Raw genomic sequence first — 23078 nt, 5'->3', positions numbered from 1 at the left:
CTATACATATTTTAAATTTCAATCACTACCAACTAGGTATATTAAAACTTCCCCTTTTTCAATCACGTATAAAATCCAAAAGCCTATCAATTTTCAGACAGCAATATCCCATGCTAAAAGCAATTATGTAGCTAGACGGGTCCGCTAATGTAATCTTTTCCATCATACGTTAACTGGACACACCGTTATTGGATTTCAATTTACAGCATTATCGCCGTATTTAGTTAATTTATTAGATGCTCTTTCTCCATTTACCGTCAGCGAATCTTCATTCTGAAGTGTATCGTGTTTCTTGTCTGTGTCTTAATTCTTATACCCATTTACAGGATTGGATCTGAAAGTTGTTTGCAGCAAATATTTAATAACGACCCAGTTATCAAGAGGTAATATTTCAAAATTAACTAAAATAAAATATATTATTTTTAATTATGTAGGAATATCTATAAAAAATGCACGTTTAATAAAACTACCCAAATTCAAATGATTACCTACTTTATAGGGTAATTATTCTCAAAAAAACCTTTAAAAGCGATAGAAACTATAAAAGCCTAGCACAACAAGCTCGAATTAATACTCAATTCCACTAGTGGTATTATAATCAATGACCATAAAAAGCATTATTATGGTTTTTTAATCTTCCATTGTGGCTGTTGGCATCGTTGAGATTTCATTGCCCCGTAATAATGGGGAAATTAGATTGGAGTGTGAAAAGGCAGCTGCCGATTGAAATCAATCACTTTCAAATCACCGGTCGTGCTTGACACTAAAGAAATCATTTGATAACCTTATACATAGAATACGCAAGGGCACGGAAGGTAAGATGAGGTTAAGCAAATTCTATAAATTGTATCTAGATATTTGATTACTTGTCTTGAGCTTATTGTTGTAGTTAGTTTCATATATTTTTTTAAGAATAATCGACGACTTTAAAAGGATAAGCCAGGTTTTAGAATAATTGCCAGTCCTAAAAAGGATAATCCAAGCCAAAATTTGGTACCGTATGTACCAAATTTTATGGTATTTGAGCATTTATTACATTAATATGTTTGAATAACAAAAGTACAACTATACCAACATACAGACTTTCCCATTAGTAATATTACTAGGTCAATAAGCCACGATCGCATGGCAAACCGTACTAAAATAATAAATCACAGATTAGAAATAAGCTTGTTATCTATAATTTTTAGGTTATTCATTTACATAGAGATTCTTTCATCATCGTTTTTCTCGTGTACACGTGTGGCTTTCTTTTCTACCGCAGCTAAGAGCTATAGCCTTGACCGGAGACCATATGGCTCCACATTTGCTTTACTTTACACCTATATAAGGACGCTCAACATCCAGCGTTTAAGATGCTTGAACCAGACAAAAATTGAGGTTAATGGATCTTGCATGAAATGTCATTCAAGCTTAATGTTAACATTTAAAGACGAATCTGATATTTAAGCCTCTATCACGTAAATTTCAATGGATTCAAAACAAAGATCACTTACAGATATTTACGATAGGTGTAAACAATTTTCATAGAGCTATAATAAGTAATAACGTACTTGGAAATAAGATATCTTTCGAAGATATTATATTTCAGAATCAATATGTAAACGAATATGATTAATTTATCTTGAGAAATAACGGTATTTATTATAATGGAAATTCCTTCTAATAGGTATGTATTATAAACCTGGCTTTCTATGGATTGATAATTGATATGCCGACTTACCAGGACAAGACATTTACAGTACCAGATTGGTAGGTAATCTCCTTAGATTGAACGAAAATAAGTCGCAGTATTATTCTTAAAGATCTAAGATATAGGTACTTAAGAAAAAATTGAATCTTTTCATTGTTTTCACGTAACTGTAAACCACAACATCTGACGTAAATATGATGCGCGAATTGGAAGTGTTGATTGCAAAACGAAATTAACGTCTTGAAAGTTATGTAACGCTGAACATCTATGTCAATGGAGCATTGTCTGTTATAAACTTAGCCGAATTTATCATCACGCTCGTTATACTTGGAATCAGTGCAATTGAAACTGGCAATATAAGTTATAACAGCTTAGAAGATACTCGATAAACAATATCTTCCTTTAATAAGACACGGGCTACTTTGCTGGAGAATTATCGCTGGTTTTTTAAGCTATTGCATAGATTCTACCGCGAGCCTTGAGCGCCGGGACCGAATCCAGAAATTTAGTAACGAAAAACCTCACGCTCCCCACTCCGACGGGCGCGGAGGTGTGCCTTGAAGGCATAGCATGCAATAGCTTTACCGCGGCAGTCCCCGAGTGCCACACGCTTTTTTTTAACAGCAAACCTTTTTGCAAGTCATATAATTTGGTTACTTTGTATATAAGTTTGTTCAAGATTTCCCAGTTGTTTATAATTATTAGCATGATATCCGCTGTTTAAACGACGATTGACGACCTTCTACAAATGATACTATGATTGCTTTACTTCTTGCTATATACAGGGTCACCTGTATATGGCTCAGTTATGGATCAATCATAATAATATTTTTATAGATCATAGAGGCCATACAACTTTTTCTATAAACTATAAATCATAGGAAATAGGCTAAGGTGACTATTGACATCACATACCGTGTGTCTATCCAATATCTCAACTATAAAAATAAAATAACACATTTAAATTGTATGCTTTTACTCACATCTTAAATAAGAAAGGAATTTAAATGTTAAATTTAAACCGTATCGAGCATTCACACTTAACATTACTCAATCCCTTTTAAAGCAATCGTTTTAGGACAGTATTCGGATAGTTCAATAAAAAATAGTTTTCTATTACAGAAATATCGACACGTTTCACATTAGCCTCTACCAAACTGCTCCATATAGGAATGCGTTGCGTTTGGTCAATTTGAGAACATTCGTGACTCACAGCTGTTACCGCCTGCTCCGTTCGATGCCTCAACACTTGCTCCACTAATTCAGACTTGAACACTCGATAAGTGCGATTTTATCGTGTGAAGTTTTACTGTAACTGCTGTACACTACATTAGTTCACGTTGCAACTTGCAGCGTGATGTAATTCTTGTATTTCAAAATATTTTATGACCCTAACAATATGCATACATGTTTGCAATAACATTGCGACACCCGTGCAATTGTAATATTCATCAAATTAGACACGTATTTTCAAATTTAACCGAGGTACGAGTTACAACTGAATTTGCAAGATTGAATGCAAAACTAAAGAGCTTACAAAAGGATGACGAAGAAAATTGTCTAGACATGAAATATACAGGACGAGACTAAAAATATTGATTTTAGCTTAGCTGGGACGGACAATTATTTGTAAACTTATTTCTTGATAAATCATATTGATCGTTTCATTTGGAACTAATTTCTTTAATTAGTCCATTAATATACTAATTCGAATTATAAAGTGGTATTTTATGACTAAGGTCACAATCTAGTTTCCTCTTGTATCTCTGATGTTGAAAATACCGTCAAAGAAATAGCTCAGTTCGCATCAATCACAAAGAGCGGATTTCGCTTGCAACCCTTTTGAAAGTCAGCGGTGCGGCTTATCAATTTTCGGAGAGCTCTTGTTTCAGCAGAGATAAATGCTAAAATAGGCTTAGATTAAGAGTTTAGAGTAAATGGAATTTAATCCTAAGATTCCATTCAACGATGTAACATTTAATTTATAAAGTCTTCTTCATCTTTATAGAGCTTAATAAAATTAAGGAAACGAATTAAGTTTCGTTCCAGATAGATAGACAGATAGATACGTCACTGATAGATTTCGTGCCGGCGACTGTCGTGTGGGAACAGAGTCATACTAGAACTATTGATACATATTTTTTTTTAATCCTGTCCGGTGACGTGCCGTGACGGTGACTGATGTGTGTGAGTGCACCCTAAGTACTATGATTATTATCATTGGGCTTACAAACGACCACACTGTCTCTTGATCTGTAACTGCAATAAGATATTTAGTGCATAAAGCGTGTCCATCGTCCTTGCTCCACGCATATCAGGTTTACCCTAGCTTTTAGTTGCATTATTACAAAAGTCATAATTTATGGACATATAAGTAGTATAGGTATTAATAGCACACATATTGCACAAATCGTTGTCAAATCGAAACATTAGTAACGCTTGTAATCCACAGTTTCTCTACTAACGGTGGCTTATCATAATCAATTTTCTCTCCTAACAACGAATCTTTTCTTATGTTTAATATATTATGACATAAAAATTACGTTATGTTTGATAATTCTTCAGATAAATTCAACGATAGTGGAATTAACGTGACATTTTAATTAAGAACACCTGCTTTAAACTCCCCTGCATTCTTATCTTTTATGACATCATTCCTGTCCGAATAGAGGTATATTCCAGAGACTTTAGTCTAAGCTTTACTCAAACAGTAAACCGTAGGAGCTTAGTAACTGATGTTGCCAAAAGCGTAGGAGGTTCTCAATTCATATGGTTTGTTTTCTTTTAGGTAAAGTGAAGATATGTTCTTGTTTTATAGTAAGATGCTTTCTCATAGTTTTACTTTTATGGATTGTAATCAGTACTACAAATGAGAAGTCTATTTATTAGTAAACCTCAGATAGTTCTGAATTAGTTTCATAGAAGATATATAAAAATGAATCCCTATTTCCCTTGGTCACGGCATCACGCGTGAACGAGTGGACCGATTTCGATATTTTGAGTACGAGGATGGTTCTTATGGAGAGAAAACGTAAACATGTACCACGGGCGAAGCCAGGGGGACCGCTAATATAAGATATAAAAAATGGCTGATAAAATCATACAATTAGAACCTATGACCATAAAAAATGGTAATCATCTTGTCGACAAAAATGCATACCGGTGTTATTAAAATTGCCGTTTTCAAATACCAAGTAGCCGATGACTGCGCATAATTACCTATAACAGCTGTTGCTTCAAGCATTTAGCCTACAATTAACATTCTTCGCTGTAAAGAGCGTAATATTAATGATTATTCAGAATTAGGACAGTTTCAAGAGCAAGAGCAATATGTACTTTGCTCTGTTTCATATTTTTAGGGTTCCGTACCTCAAAAGGTAAAAACGGAACCCTTATAGGATCACTTTGTTGTTAGGGTTCCGTACCTCAAAAGGAAAAAACGGAACCCTTATAGGATCACTTTGTTGTCCGTCTGTCCGTCCGTCTGTCAAGACCCTTTTTCTCAGGAACGCGTGGAGGTATGAAGCTGAAATTTATATCAATTACTCAGGTCTACTGTCCCTTGAATCAAACTTCTAAGCCAACGCAATCAAAAGATACAGCCGTTTATGCCGCAAATTTTCGACACTTGCAAGCGAATCAAAACCTACAGGGTGCTTCCCGTGAACTCAGAATCTTGAAATTTGGTACGAAGCAACGTCTTATAGGGAATCGATCGATAAAGGAAAAATTACGAAAACCATAAATTTTTAGTTACATCACATAATATATATATTTTTTTAATAATTTTAAACTTACTACCCATTTCCTCATAAACGCGTAGAGGTATTAAATTGAAATTCATACCAAATACTCAGGTCTATAATACCTTTAAGCTGTAACAAAATCAAACACGAACTTTGTAAACTTTGCAGGTTTGTACGGAACCCTCGGTGCGCGAGTCCGACTCGCACTTGGCCGGTTTTTTTTATTATGAGAGCCCTATACAGTAGAGCTTCAGCGTTAAATCAGAAAAAAATATTTTTTGTGCTATTTGTAAACAACTGCAACGCGGCAAGGTTACTTCAAATAAATGCACGTCGTTAATACGCATGAATAACAAGATTTATACGCAATACAAACTTTAAAAGAGACAAGCGTGAAGTTAATTTAACAGGGAAAGTGTTATTTGCGCCGAAGGCACTTTATTTGTGAAAACGACAACTTTACAAAAAAGGGATAAGCCTCTCTTCTAATTTATTTTCCCCAGCTTGCAAGAGGCCAATCTTTCGGATCAAGCAGATTAAATATCATTGCAAATTACACATAATATAGTTATATTTCAAGATTGGTAACGTTGATAATGCGCAATCACGCAATTTTTAACATCAAAAATATGTCACATGTGAAAGGCATGTAAAGACACCTCAAACTTGTAATATATGCAATGAGAGTGTACTCTATACCTACTTCAATAATGATTTTCGTTTGGAAAGTTGAACTAAATAGCTTAACAATACCCTGCGTAAACATTGAGAAATATTGACATTTGAAAATTCCTTATTATAATATTCCTCATGTTTAACTGAAATAATTTATGTTGATTCACATCAGTGATAATTAACATTCCAAGATGGTATATTCGCTATTTGAGACCAATTTTACATGAAAGGGTACAAGATCCAATTATAACCCGTCTGTCCCCAGTCGCGTGCCTCCCGTGCCTGTCTCGGAGCTACATTAGCTCTCCACCTATGGAATGTAAAATATTATGTATAAACACAGCTCAGAGAGCATCCAATGGAATTCCCTTGGCTTTCCAAAAAGATCAAAACATGCCCTAAATCCATTGATATACGCGCCTATCCGACGTTTATGCGTGTCTGCGACTCGCGTGTAAAATTAGTTTAATTCAAAGATTCCAATGGAATTTAGTAGGTTTATAAGAAAACAAAAAAGTACCATTGACTTAATAAGTAGATTATTTATTATGAAATATTATTACCCGTCACTAAATAGATTAATAAGTGCATCATAGCGAATTAAAATCGACAGTCCTTCTGTCTTAACATAGCCGAATACTTATAATACGACGTTATTACGGATTTCAGCCCCACACTATATCACTCCAGCGCTTTTGAAGCCGGCTTTAAAACTTAACGTTCAACTGCAAACATCGTGTGCATATCCGCATAGCTCAATATGAGAGAATTAATAATTTATCAAGCTAGTTTGTCGTGATTAGTGTTACACGAGATTTTCAGGCCGTGCATTCATATATCATACTCCCAATGCTTTCAACTATGACTATGATATTAATTATACCTTTCAGAAATAGGTAAGCAGTAATTTTTAAGTAGCAATTTTTCCTGCGCTCATGTTGCTGATAAGAAAAACATGCAGGTCTAGCAAGAGGTCACAATGTTAATACATTAAATTTAATAACAAATTTTACGTACTAAATTTGATCCAAACTCACAAATTGGCCATTGTACCCGTCAATAATGTCCAATAAATTATTCAGTAGCGATTAATTAACGATAACAGCATCCATGTCCGCTAATGGGCAAATGGAACCGGTCGCGGCATTCCTAGGCTCCTATCAGTATAATGTAGATAGCCTCGTGAAGGTCAGGTTCAACTAGTAAACACCATTTGTAGCTATTGTGAGGACGGTGCTAAATTGCGAGATTGCACAATAGGCACCATTTGCTAAATGCTCCTTAATGCTGCCTCGTTTGGGAGCGTCGTTTGTCACCTTTTTGCGTTGCTCTAATGCGATGTTACCGTCTTTATTTGCAAGAACCATTTTAACAAATTGCTAGACATCATGCGGCTTAAAGCGGAAGTTAGTGAAGATTACCTTGGTTGCTTTTTAGGACACGCTGACCCATAATATTTTTCTTAAAAGTTTCTCAATATAGCCTGAAGTTTAAATACAGTACGCATTGCATGATTTTCGAATATCTTTTTGTTACTATGTATACTCTATAGTCTATACGAAACCAGTATAGACCTGTCCTATCAATAGTCACGTAACAAAACTTACACTAGATAGAAGGAATATCGCCAAAGCTATTTATCATTCACGTTGCATAAATCGGGCCATCAGGAAATCATTTCTTAGGTGTTAGTGTGAGTGTTGCCATAGGTTATTCAAAAACAAATAAAGTTAACTAGATAAACACATCGTCTATCTTAATTCCCTACATAAGTACTTAATGAACTGAAAATTGGGGTGTGGACAGTTTACTCAAGCGCATTTACGACAAACTGACAGGAATATAACAACTTTGGAGCGTATTTCTGATATGATTTCTAAATATCCAAATGCAGAATTTAACTAATAAATAACTGGACATCTAGAACAATCAATAGTTAAATAAGTTCTCAGGAACGATGAATAAATGAGATGTGTTTGCAGGTGGAATCGTGGAATCTGGTGCCTTATTCAACACGTGTATTATGAATACTCTGCTTTCAAAGATAATGTTACAAAATCCTTTCAAGAGATCTGAATGAGGCTACAGTCTCAACAATAGAGTTAAAACCCCTATTGTAATAAGTGTCTATCTTTTAGAGATTCTGATACGCTGCTTTTTGCTATCAGTATTCTGATTATAATCTTCATATTATATTAGAAAAGTAATGAAAAATATAAGCTACTTTTTTAAACGGAAACGAAATAATTCTAGTCTGAATGGTGTTTATAGCTCCTATAAAAGATCCGTTAAAGATAATATAATTCAAACGCCTCATATAAACGTTATAACGTTTAAAATTAACGGTCTAATTATAAATAGAATAATTCTTCAGTCATCCGCTGATATTGGGCGACCACCATTGCGAGTCTCGACCACACGCAAACTTTGCGCACACGCACACACACACACACATACACGTATACAACGCATGTAGTGTATGTAGTGTTTTATTATCACACGGAAGCGTTGGGGTGTCGATAGTAAAATTATATAATAGATGTACAAGCATGCTTATAGCTAGAGTCGTGTGGACTATATCAAAGAGAAAATAAAGGGCTTATAAATTTAATAAAATTGAGGCTGTTTTTCATTTAGTAGACGTCATTTTAATAAAAGTACACCGAGAGCTTATACGAGTACCTACCTTATTAGATGATTTTATACATGTAATTTCTTGCTTTTTACATTATACCCAAAAAAGATTTAAGTTTATGTAATAGTTTTAAACGTTACATCATTATCTATTAATTAAACTTTTATAAATATCAAGGATTTTAAAGTGATAATATCACGGCAATTAAGCAATGTCAAAATATATTTAATTTTTATTCGTTACAGTCCTAAATATAACACTAATTTATATTTAATTAATTGCTAATTATTACAATGTAAGCTTATCAAATTATAAGCAGTATGAAGTCATAAGTTCCGTAATTACTCGTATGTACAAGGTTAAAGATAAGCTTGTGCGGTCAGTGGTCACCACTATTCAACGGGCAACTCTTTGGGGCAACTTATATATACAGGGTGACTGGTAAGACGTCAGACGCATTTTGACGAAGCTAAGCGAAGTTTCCTTACAAAGTCCAATTTTGTTTTTTACGAATTCAGCAAAGTTGTAGAACAAAAGTTGTTCAGTTTCATGAGTAGAAGCTCCTGTCTAAATTCGTCTAACGTCTTACCTTTCACCTGGTATAAGCAGCTTGTAACACACAACTTCTTAAAATCGATAATTATTATTATATCTTTATTACAATACAGAAACAATGCATTTCTCAGACCTGATATTTGCTAAAATACTGATAAAGGGTTTCTTAGAAGGGGGAAATGGTTGAGTGAGCAATTAGTCCCCGGGGGCTTTATAGACAATAATATTTACAACGATCTCTTATAAAAACATAGAGCAATCGTTATACACTCGCACTTTACCACCACAATAAAGCAATATAACGATTTCATTGCAGTATAAAACCTAAGGACCCATTAGCATCATGGCTTAATGAACTTCGTTCAAAGATAACCCGTAACATCAAATGAGAACCGTTATCCTATCCACCGTATAGGTGGTAAAGGAAATAAAACCCGGCAAGTCAAACAGACGTCAGCTGTGTTTAAAGCACGCGTCGCACGTGTGTAAACTCAGATACAGCTATACCATAAACGATGAGAAGGATGAAGCTTGATTACATTCAATGTTTTTCGGAACTACCTCCTTTTAGTAATGTTTAAATTGTTGTTGATATTACAAAAATAGAACAGACGAAAGCCGGACAAGGTTAGATCTAGAAAAATTTACTAACTCAAAAATATTATAAAATTAATAAAATTTCGTAATTACCGGATTAAATACAAATAAGATTTTGTTTATAAACCTTTAAAACATTTCAGAAGTAGTAGATCTTTACTTATTTTAAACAATCCAACGATCGAGAGCACTCGGCTCTTCCTTGATTTCTAGACGTCGATATTATAGCCAGACGGTTTTACAAAAGAATATTCTGTAATTGCAAGACAGCGACAATTTTCTTCTTCTTTTCTTTATTTTGTAGCGAATATACTATGCAATAGAATCTTTGAAATGATATTCGTTAAGGAATTGTCGCATTTACAACCTTTACCTTACTACGCTTTCAACGTAGGATAATAAACACTCAAAAGGCGATCACATTATTAGAAACAACGGGATCCGATTGCATAACGCCGATATGCAAATCGACCGATACATAATCTAAGCTCGTACTACAAGTATGAGTAATCTTTGATTATATTATGATGTCACGTATTAATTTAACCAATGAGAAATGCACGCACAAATTGGAAATTTACAATCACCTCACAAGCAACAATAGTTGGAATTAAAAGTACATGCATATTAGAAGCAATTCTATTTTGACTGTTTATACCAAGTAATATAAATATACTAAACATTAAACTTAGGTATAACCGCGTGTATCTCAACGCATGTGGTGCCGGGCATGATTCATAGAGCCGTTCGATATGGTGTTGCTAGCAAATCGATTATGGCAAGGCCCTTCCTTTAGGTTCATTGCACCTCGATTGTTTTGCATCATACCGTCTGCTGAGTGTCGCCTGCGTAATTATTCTTCACGATTGCACATATTTTGATTATATTTTTCGATTTTACCAACCGTCTTCATTAATTTATTGTCATTATAATTTACAGTTAATCTCACGGACAAACTTTCTCCAATTATCCGCTGATTTGTCAGTCTGTGCATGATTTGAATTAAGATTCAATGAAAAGGCAAAATAAGCTATTATCGATATGGCAGACGTGAAACTAATTTAAAAATTATTAATATATCAAAAGAATGGTCCAAATAAATTAAATTGCAAAGCTTAGTCAATAGCACAAACTCATAATGATCCCCATTCACTGCATCCGGTTTCATCCATCATTAAAGAGCCATTGGTAATTTTTTGCAAAAGTCTTTTTATAGTAAATTGCTTGCAGTTTCAGCCTGTTTAAAGTATTGCATAAGAGCCGTCACTTAGATGGGTGGTCGTTACGATTTTATATAATAGATGTAGAGGACGTAAATTAATCACATCCGGGAATAGTCAATTATGTAGATTTACAAGATCTTGTATAAATGCCCTTTGTACCTAATAAATACAAAAAAAACTTTAAAGTAAACTTGAAAGTCGAAGCGCACAAACTCCAGAGCCACTTATCCTTATCGACTCTCGACGTCGAATTTAGTTCTACTGCTCAAACAACCTGATTAGCGAGTTAAGTACATTTTTATATAATAATTGCAAATCTACAAGGACGTGAAGTTACATAAGCAAGTAAGGGTGGGGGAAATCGCAGTAGTGGCTCGGCCGCGACAATCCGGCGCCTAACAATACCAGTCCATATGAAGTATGAACATAAGTGTCTGAAATGTTTACCATTCGAAAGTTAGCATTCTTCACAAAAAACTTTCAATGGCTCTATCAGATGTGGTATTCGAATAACATGTGTGCCGCCTAAGTTGGAGATGCCAATCGACAACTTCATATAGGAACTGATGAATATATTTAAGTCTAGTATAAGAATTTCCTGTCAATAGCATTGAAATAATTGCTTGAACTCCATTTTTTTTCTCAAATAATTTTGGGACCGTTTTCAAATTGATTTACTTTTTAAATAAAGTCTAATCAGTTTGTGCTGCTGGGCAACGCCTACACTTTATCATTGATCAATCTTTTGCAATTCGTTTCTGTCAAGTTAAAAATACCCGGCAATAAATATTCAAACAACAAACCCCAATATTTGTTTAGATCTTTATCGTATCTGTACTGCGCCCCTGCCTCGTATTTCTAGACGATAAACATGTCCATGTGAATGTAAAACAAGATGCGAGCCCGAAATATCTCTGTTTAAATAAGCAAAAACACGTGAACTACATGTTAAATAACTAGAACTTACAAACTAAACAAGAATTTACGAATTAAAGTCTGGTCTTTGCATTGGCAGAAGTCCAGTGGAAACTCAGAAGATTGCATTCATCATAGCACCCGAGATTGATATGACTATTTTGAAACTCGAATATTAAAATTCTGTTAAATAAGTAGGTCGAATGTCGTGTCGCGTTTAAAGCAAATTATTTGTTTTGTTAAAAGAACTGTTATTAAAAATACACAAAAACGCGGTATTGCGGTATAATAATTGCAAACATATGCAATATGCATAATATATAAAATATTTAAACAAATAGGTATGCAATTTTTAATTCTGAGTGTGTGTTTAACTAGTTGGAATGACTGTTGTTACTATTGCTGACAAATTTTACTAACACTACGCTTACGTTAAAACAATACGTTTACTACGCTATACAATTAACCTATGACCAAAAAGTGCCTTTTAAATACTTTTAAATGACCGCGCAAAACGTCAAAGACAAAGCACGTATCAATAGAAAATAGGCCACGTAAGGCGGAAAAACAGCAGCACAGGAAATTAACTGGAAGCGTTCAGAGAACTGCTGTAAAGTCAAATAATAATTTTCCGCGCCGGAACACTAACAATGTAGAGCAATTGCCGATTTCAAACTTGATATTCAACAAATCTATAACGTACATTTCGTGCCAATGAAATCTAATGTTTTGAGGGTATTATGAAGAAAATAGCTCTAACAAACAGCGCTAGTGGCGGGATTTGAGCAGGATAATGTCCTTTGAAACGTGTAGCAAGAGATTAGAATTTTGCTTTGCTTCCTGTGTACTGCTATAGATTACGTCATGAGTGGCTGATGATTATTTTTAAATAATCATGAATTCATTGGATTAAACGTATTCTGTTCATGTTGACTGTCACGGCTGAACATAGTTTGATTATTCATGATAGACTCAGCTCAGCGACGCTGAAGAAATGAGGCAAGCCGTATTCATAGTCCATTCATCCTTTTGACGAATTTTGTAAAGAATTTGGAAATGAGGTTAACACGAGGTTTACATAGGAAAGTAACTGTTTTAAACTGAGCATAATTTCGGATGAAATAATACAGTAATACAATATTGAAAATGCGCTTCGTTGCCAAATTGAGCCTGGCAAAAAAGTTATACCTGACGGGTTCAAAAAAGATCATAAAGGTTCTTTCGAGCCTTTTGTATTCGATAGAAAAACGAATCAAACAATATGTAATACATTTATAAGCGTACGGTAAATCTATAGATAAGAAATTTAACAACAAAAGGTCGCAGTCTAAAATGGACTGAACGGGTTCAATGACCGCGGACGGTAAGCGTTTTGAGATGCAAGTGTTTATTTACTAACTGATCGTTAAGATGTTATATTGCACGTGCGCGATGGTAAATATAAATCAATTCTCACCCGTGATAACAATCATTGGTATCAACTTTTGAAATATAGACTTCTTTTCGTCTACCATCTGGAATAGGGTTACGTATGTTTTGGGATGCTATAAAATTATAATTTAACGTAGCTACTAAGAATTTCCAAGAATAAGTTACAAATTTTAGGGAGAGATGTTTTGAATTTTACATTACCCATAAGCTGGTTTTTATCGTGGAACTTGAGGTTGAAATTGCAAGGGAAATGGCAATAGTACAATAAATATACCGTTTCATTGCGAAGGAAAACAAAAAGCACAGTTTAATTACACTTGACCTTTCATATGCTTCTCGACCATGTCCATTATTCTATGTTTTGAACCAGGTGAGTAAATTCGCCTACTGGGCATCGAAATGTAGACCTTTTCTATAACACGATACACGACACAGCACTCAATACATGTAGGATATTATAAAAATAGAAAAGCTTATAGTAATTTCGATATAAGGAAATATTTAAATGATTAATCCACTAATTGAAGTCAACATTAACAAGCGAAAATAAGTGTGCAAATTAAACTAAATTTAACAACCAGCTCAGCAAACTTGTTGACTCGCAAAATCTGGTTTATATTGAATTAATTATTACGTACAGCGTGTTTAATCGCGTATAACGTCAATCTTGTAAATTATTTGGAAACGATAATTAGGAACTAATCAGGTAATGAAGTGCTAAATTAAAGGTGTTTCTTAAATTATTAATAGGCTACTAAACGCGTGATAACAATCATTTTGTAATACCGGTGACAAATTAACGAGGAAATATTTCGTTCACGTGGTAATTAGAATACTTAAGAGGAAGTAATTCATATTATTGTGTCCTATTCAACGTTTACCAAATGTCGATTTCAACATTGTGGATTTGGCGATTTCAACAACAACGGTGTGATAAAACTTATTTTTTTAAACAAAGTGTTATTAAAATATGTATCAATAAAATAGTATATCCATTCGTATTTTACTATGGTTTTAATTCTATCATTACATTCATTACATCTCTATATTTATGTTCTGCCAACACGTAGGTACTTTTGCACTGCAATTATTTAGCTTTACCAGTTTTACTAACAAAGCCTTGCTTTCGAACCGGTTAATGGAAAACTTACCAATAAATATCTTATCAAAATCAAAATAATAAGTGTCAAAAGTTTAATTTACTTACACGCAGCACAATCCCGTTTACACAGATTCAATGGCACAAGTAGCACGTTAAACAAGCAAAAACGTCACTGTGTTCAAATACTGTAATATACAGTTATTTTAAAGTTTAATGTTTATATCAATATTATGTATATTTATTTGGCACTCGTTAGCGAACACGTCCGTCCGCTAAGTAGGTCTAAACGATACTGCATGCTGCAGCCACAGCGAGGGCCGCGGAGCTACGAATGCTAAAAGAATATTCGAATTTCGAAGCGCTGGAACACGCCGTAGTCGCATACCGCACCGCATTTTTCATGAAATGGCTCTCCTCTTTCAAAGAGGTCGAGATTAATATGGAACCTCTTCAATGGCCTTTGTTACAATGGCAGTGGTCCAGTATCAAGATTGTTTGATATAGCCGTTGTTCAATGCTATGAAATATTCATGCCTCAATTAATTTTCGTGTTCGAGCTTTTTGCAAATTTTCAATTTTTAGACATCTATAGCCACGTTTATCGTACTTACTGTAAGTATAAATAATTGGACAAGATAATCATAAATTAATACTTAATAATGTAGCCTAATTAGTAATTGGTTATGGCCATTAGAAATAAAAGCACACGTGGAGGGTTCAAAGCGTCATTATAAAAAATAGCACTAACAAGAAAGCAGCATCAGAACTTGCATTCCATTATAAGTAGTCAATAATGATTCAACTAAGTGTGTCATGTTTGTGTGTCGCCGGGTGTCAGATGAGTGTCCGGTTGGGAAGCGAGCGAGGACGGGATATATACTAAAGGTACAGAGTATTGACGCGACTTGCAATCATATTTTCCGCTTCATTACCATGGGAAGCCAGATTTTATGGCAAAATCAAAAAAGTATCTGTCCTTAACACTTCTTAACGTTAGCAATTAAAATACACCTAGTATCCATATACCTACATGTTTAAAATTTTATTTCCATGTAGTAAAACAATTCTATAAATAATTATTAAACACAATGCAATCAAACAAGTAGGTCACTTTGGGCTTAATGCTTTCATTCGAGAATCAGCCAATTTGCAAACCTAACTTTACAAAATACAAATATGTATTGACGTACAATTGAACCCGCATACTTGGTACTTATTACGTAGTAACTATTTAGTAATCTGTAGTAACATTACGTACTCTACTTCTTACTACAAAATAATTAAAACAGCGCAAATCACTTGCCCCAGTAATGTCAAAGTCACGTAAGTGCGTAATCGAGGTAATGCCTAGGCCAGTGATTATCCATTGCACCACATGGTCTTAAGGTCATATGTTAGCCTTTCAAGTATACAATTAAAAGACATAGGTAATGTAATTTCTCATCGAGTAGGTCGCGGAGTTGCAAAAGTATTTGAAGCAAGTAAAGTCGTATCAAGAATGTCGCTTGAGTGCTGTTCAGACTGGGTCTGAAAGTTTGTAAACATTCTTTACGTTTTCATCGTAAAATGAAAAAATAATTCCGTATCTCTAATGCAAAGCAATCACAAACAGATGTCTTAAAGAACTTGCTTTGTGACATCTATTTTTAAACAAGAATAAAAAATGGATATTTCACAAAATTTAACATAACCTGTTTATTATAGGAAAAGTTTGAATAACTTCAATAATTAATGAGAAGATTGCTGTTCCACTAGGCGTGTGAAAAACGTACGTAGGTATATAGTAAGCGAATAAAAGTGAAGTTAGGAGTTAGTACTTATGCAGGAAGGCAGTACATTAATTAAAGTTGTCTTGAGAGCAATAGTGAATACTATAAGATAGATAATTTATAGGTATTTACACATTTACAGAGAATATTTGAAATGTACTTCCTTTAGGACCAAGAAAACATTTTAAATGCTTCCTTTAGGACCCATACGCAACTGAAACTAAAACCCCAGTAAAACGAACCACGCGGTAAATTTTCCAATTTTCTCATATACATAGTTTCAATTACAAAACCTTTTCCCAATGGTCCAGTTATATTGTTACATTTGTCGTGCGTTGATACAGTAACAAATGACTATCGGTTACAGTCGACTGACCCACATGCGGTTCACAAATGAGCTGGTTAACTATGTACCAGACCTAGGTACTATATATGCGTAGAAACATTTGATCTTGTTCATGCTGTATATGCGAATGTAATTTCTTTATAAAAGTGAAGTCCCGTGTCCCCGTAGTGGGGTAGGGGGCAGATGCATTATTCATACATCTGTTTCACTGATCGATTTTTCTTTAGGGACAAGTAGGTGATCAGCCTTCTGTGTCCTGCCAGACCAAGACATTTTTTTTTTTTTTTTTCGTCTCCACCGGGAATCGAACCCAGGGCCCCTCGGTTCTACGCTCACGCGTCAACCACTGTACCGAGGAGGCGGTCAATTTCTCTTCAAATTCAATTTCGTTCAAGTTAGATAGGCTATTTATCGAGGAAGGCTATAGGCTATATATCATCTCGCTAAGACCAACAAGAGCGGAGCCACGCGGGTGAAACCGCCAAGCGCAGCTAGTATGAAATATAGTGCCTTCCTAGTGAAATTACAATACCCCGTAATACCCAATTTTTCGCAAACCACCGACGTAATCGTCAATACTACCGTCGAAACACGCAACGAATTGTACCTATATAACTAACTGTTACTTCACTTGAGATAAGAAAATCTATAGGTATTTCTTGTGATTGTCGATAGAAAACTTCCCACAGTAGCAATTTCGTTAACCCATTGTGTGTTATTACCTACTAGTGCTGTATGTAATCGGTTCAATAACTTATATGGCAGTAATCATTTGTTACATAACGTTATACTGTTTTTGTGTCTCGCGTAAGATAAAACTAAATAACGGCTAATAAAACGTTTACTACCTAGCATAAAACCTAGTGTGAATTATATTGTTATGCTAAGCTATACTTTGTTTAAGTTTAACAGAATAAACCTATAAGACATTATTTATATTTTTTCAGTAATTGATGATCAAGTAATATTAACGATTTTGTTAAAGAAGCAGATTCGTCAGGAATACTTATCAATCCAACTTTGACTACATACTTATTGTTGGCATTTGCGATTTAATAGATTCAACGTTCCTACTTCAATATATGGTATAGAGCACTTTCCTACAGCATCACAACACCCAAATATTAGATGACACAGATGATTACTCTCACGTTCGCCTCGCTTCGGTTAAGAACATAAATGGACATTGTTATCTGAATGGGTGAAAGTTCGGATTAGAATCGCTTCTTTTCATTATTTACTCTAGAACATAATATAAACACGTTTAACGCTTTTTGTTAGCACAACATCGTATTATTTACGAGTCAGGGCCTTATTATGATACTAGCTGTTCTCCGCGGTTTCACCCGCATTGCTCCGCTCCTGTTGATCTTAGCGTGATGATATATACTTAGCCTATTATAGCCTTCCTCGATAAATGGGCTATCTAACACCGATATAATTTTTCAAATCGGACCAGCAGTTCCTGAGATTAACGCGTTCAAACAATCAAACTCTTCAGCTTTATAATATTAAGTATAGATTATAAGTAAAAAGGTGTAGAGAGGTGCACTTACCAACATAACATTCGATTTTCAAAAACGGCACACTAACGCACACATGATTAGACGCCAAAGCAAGATGGCTTGATTCAATTATCGTGAGCGAAAAAGAGACTGAAAAAAAGTGGCTGATTAACCACATTTCTAGACGTGCCATTCCCGGAGTGCTACCAAGTCATCTACACTTTCTTACTTATAACAATTTGAACAAAGATCTTATGTATTTATGGGAAGCATATTTCAGTAGAAAATTGCATTATACATATATACAGAATACTTACATATTCTTTAAAATAAAGAGGTACTATTTAGAAAATTTCCAAGCTTTTAAAACTTTAGAAAATACGAAACATTCTCATTTATATAAAGCACTTTGAAGTTTTATGTTTTTTTTTAAACTATTCTCAATTCAACCTCTACAGATAAGAATCTCGACTACGTAAAAATGTCTATTGTCTATTCATAAAGAAAAACATTACTATAGTATTTTTCTACGTAAAAAATTGTGTACTTTTCTTTGTATTTGAGCATAATTTAAAGTATTATACATAATCCTGCATACAAGAGCATTGAGCCGAAGTAACAATATAATAGGATTTATGAATCAGACGCTGCTAGTTCAGAAATTATTTCGTGGCATTATCTGTTAATACATTTTAAATTAAATGGTTAACTTTTAAACAGTATAAATACACCCAGTTCGATCAATACTTTTTCAATTGCTGTTCGCGCATAAATTAAATTTATGTACAACCGCGTTTAAACTTTAATGAACTTTTAAATTATTCCATCGTCAAATGATAAATAGGTAATTTATTTTATAATTATTATCGTAAGGCTTTCAAACCAATTGATATCTAGTTCACGCTTCAAATATGTTAAATCCGAAACGAATAACGCAATTAAATAAATATCTATTATTTCTTATAATAATATTATTATTATCCTAGTAATTACTAAAATAAAGTTTGTGAGGATTGATGTATGTATATTCGTTAATCTTTCACGAAAAAACTACTAAACGGATTTCAGCTAGTGAGTGGAATTCCAAATCTTTATTAAAATAAAACAATATGCGGCAACATACACAAAACACGTCTTGTATTTCCTCATTATCAAAGGTAAATAATATATCAACTTTCACCAACAACAATAATTGCAAGTGCAACGACTCAATGTGGAGCAATTAAAATCGCGGATGCAGCATCTAGCGCGTGCGCATCCCCACTATCAAGGAAACAATATTATAATCTATACTAATATTATAAAGCTGAAGAGTTTGTTTGTTTGTTTGAACGCGCTAATCTCGGGAACTACTGGTCCGATTTGAAAAATTCTTTCGGTGTTAGATAGCTCATTTATCGAGGAAGGCTATAGGCTATATATCATCACGCTACGACCAACAGGAGTGGAGCCATGGGGGTGAAACCGCGCGGAGCAGCTAGTATACAATAAACTTCATGGTATTAATACTACCATGATTATAGCAGTATTATTTCCAGTGTGTAAAATGACAAATCTATATTGTAGCGCTGTTCGGGTGTTAGCCCACAGCATGGCTGAGTCTGTTCCGATTGCCTAATTAATACGTGTTTACTTTTTAAGTTAAGATAGTCTAAGTTTTTGTTGGAATTAAATCTTTTTTACTTTCTTTCTTTCTTTCATTGTATAGGTCGTATAGCGCCATCACTTTCCCACACTGGAAATAATATTGCTTTAAGACATGGTACGGGAGCTGTTTATGTAATTAGGAAGATGCTTTACTTTCGCTGTAAGAAAAACAGAGGTGATATAACGTAGCAACTTTTTCGGAGCCGACGGAAACTTATCGGAGATGAATAGATGGGTGTTACGTGTGAGTATAATTACTATTAAATCTCATTAGACATTACGATTAATAGTCAGTCCTTTTTTGTTGTACGTTCTCATACTAGCTAGAGATATTTACAATTTGAATGTTACTTATTAACTGATTAAAATGTGCTTAATTGTTTCCTTTTATTGCAGAAATCAACCCGTGCGAAGTCGGGACAAGCGGCAATCTTCTTATATATAAAAATGAATCGCAAAATGTGTTGGTAAGCGCATAACTCGAGAACGGCTGAACCGATTTCGATAATTCTTTTTTTATTATATTCCTTGAAGTACGAGGATGGTTTTTATGTAGAGAAAACGTAAATATGTACCACGGGCGAAGCCGGGGCGGACCGCTAGTATAATATAAGTTTAATGACATCTGTCTGGATGCATTCCCTGGGATTCGAATAAATTGATCCACGTCAGAGCGTTACCCCAAAGGATTTTCACCTTTCATCGATCTGACACGCTTGAGCAATATTAGTTTTAATATCATACAAGATTATAAAAAGCCAGTCTGTCTGTTACGCTTTAAAGTTAAAGATAATCAGAATGGCTAAGCCATTAAAGCCAAGCCATGTATGTATGATGTAATTTAGGACATAGACATACTTAACATTGGGAAAAAAGGCAAATTTTCGCAGAGAAAACAAAAAATTAGGAAATAGGGGACGGAAATATCGGTCCAGCCGTGACTTCAGACGAGACATGATGCCCAGAAGGTGCAGGCGAGCGAAGCCACGGGCGGAAAGCTAATACAATATAATATTTTCCTATTAGTTCGTTTCATATTTCATATTATTTAAATGTAACTTCTCACTTGACTGACGTGGGAAAGTAGCCGAGATGTTCGATAAAGGCACAATGCACGTGACTCGATTCATAATACACAATACAGTATTGACCACTGCAGTTCACGCTCTTGCAAATAAACGTATTCATAACAATAGTATGAATGTATGTTTATTGTGCTGGTTATTACCAGTATTACTTTAAAATTAATTTACTATACTATGTTATTAGGTAAGTTTTTATCGTGTTTCCTTTTAGTTATAGTAGTCGTGCACAAAGAAAGTATTTATGGAACATAGTCCTTAATGGGTAAAAAGGGGAAGTGCGGTAGTTTGAAATTCCGTTAGTTTACAGCTAAACCACCATACCAAGTCCCTAACAGAAAGCTGGTCATAAATAATTAACATACATATTAACAAGATTCCTTTAACAGTATCACCAACAATCCTTCTAAGCATCTCCAGGAAGTAAGATGGCATCGATAGCCGATCTCATTCCTAGTCTCATCGTTCCAGGAACACGGCTAGAGCTCATGCTTTACAGGACACGGCTAATTATATCCGTGGCTCCGCATTCCCAACATACGTACTCCTGTCTACAAGCCGCGCCTGACGATTTATATCATCTGAAGGGAACACGATGTATTCAGTTACAGCGTGTCCTTTTTTATTGATCAAAATAGATATGAGAAATGTGAATGAAGTGGTGAAAGATATGGCATTTGTTGTGCACTGATAGGTGTTTAAAACAAATCATTTGTTATACGAATAAGTAAGGGTCCAGACAGATGTTTTTATAATGATTATCTTTTATTATACAGGCTGTCCCACTGTTGGTATACTAAGCTCAAAGGAGGTCATAGTTTTGCATACGCTGAGTACGTAAAAAATACTTATAAAATTCCAGACACATTTTTTTTTCAAATAGATGAATTCTTAAAACTCTATGTGTACACCCATAACAAGCAACCCACCCAACTTTGCCACCAGCACGTGAGCTATCGTTTAAGATTATGTTTTTATAGACAAAATGCATGAGCATTAGAGAAGCGGTATATGCCGGCTGCGCGAAGTCAGAGAAGAAAACATGGATTTTCAGGAAAAATTTAGCAAAAAATTTTTGACGTAATTTTGTTGTTTAAGTATTTTTTACGTGATCAGTGTATGTAAAACTACAAGTCCTTTCGCGCTTAATATACCAATAGTGGGACACCCTGTATAGACACGTTTTCTTTGCGGTACAAAACAGAGTTTTGTGGATTATAATCTCACGATTGATTTTAATTCTATTTATCTATTAACCGTTTACAGCCAGCATACGTTAACACAATAATTCTCTAAACACGTCCCTATAAAGGCAAGTTCCGTTCTATTTCAATACAAGAACAATCCCAAGATTCAACAACACAATAGGAGATTGTGCACATTCCTAGAGCGTCACATGCCGACTAACCATGAAACATCCACAGCTCTACCATAGTATAAAGAGACAAGTAGGCCGAGTCCCGGCGCGCGGCGTTTAGGCGCGCACGGTACCTAAACTCGCGAGACGCAGGGTTATCACTTGTCACATTGATATTTTAAATAATTCTATATAAACAAACATCGACCGCTCAAGTCACAGCAATGGCGCGGCCCCACCGCGGCCCTCACGAGAACGGTCCATGAGAAGGAACCGAGCGTCGTTGTGTGCGTGCGTCAAGCTTGCGTACGTACATGAACGGAGCGTACATACAAACGGCGCGATGTACCTTTGTTCAAAGATAACTTACTTTTCTCTTTATACTATGCCACTATGGTTCAACTAACTATTGCAGTTGCAACATAGTTGGTATCGCAATAGCTCATTCGAACGTCGATCGAGAACAATCGTAGCTTTTCAAGTAGGTATTCCCTAACGGCGAAAGCGACAGTGAATATTTAGCCAAAGGAAAGTGTTTTTGTATTCCGTAAAAGAGCCGATTACCCATTAGTGTATACAACAAATCCTGATATATAGTTACGGAGAATTTAAATCGAAAAAAGAAATCAAAATGCTAAATTGAATTGTATGGATGGCACACATGTATGGAATGTAGTACATAGTTTTAACGACGAATACTTATAATAAAATATGAACGTTGATTCTCCCGTATGCCTATGTGTTTTATAACTTTTTACGCCAGAACCACTGAACTTATTTATACGTACCTTGATGTACAA

At 34.8% G+C, this 23078-nt stretch overlaps 1 protein-coding gene across 1 annotated transcript in view; it reads right to left on the bottom strand.

The window, feature by feature from the left end:
- The window catches only part of corn (microtubule-binding protein cornetto), a 34167-nt gene extending 19280 nt beyond the window's left edge, over positions 1 to 14887 (bottom strand). The window contains exon 1 of the mRNA XM_090105209.1: positions 14678 to 14887. The gene's annotated coding sequence lies outside the window, so the exon portion shown is untranslated. The remainder of the gene's footprint in view (positions 1 to 14677) is intronic.
- Positions 14888 to 23078: the final 8191 nt, after the last annotated feature.

This window comes from Colias eurytheme, chromosome 9, assembly GCF_061535395.1.
Source record: "Colias eurytheme isolate Ceu_HAF_F1 chromosome 9, ilColEury1 Martin Lab GWU primary, whole genome shotgun sequence".
Lineage (NCBI taxonomy): Eukaryota > Metazoa > Arthropoda > Insecta > Lepidoptera > Pieridae > Colias > Colias eurytheme.
Note: the sequence above shows the minus strand (reverse complement) of the source record. Positions and strands in the feature narration are given on the sequence as shown.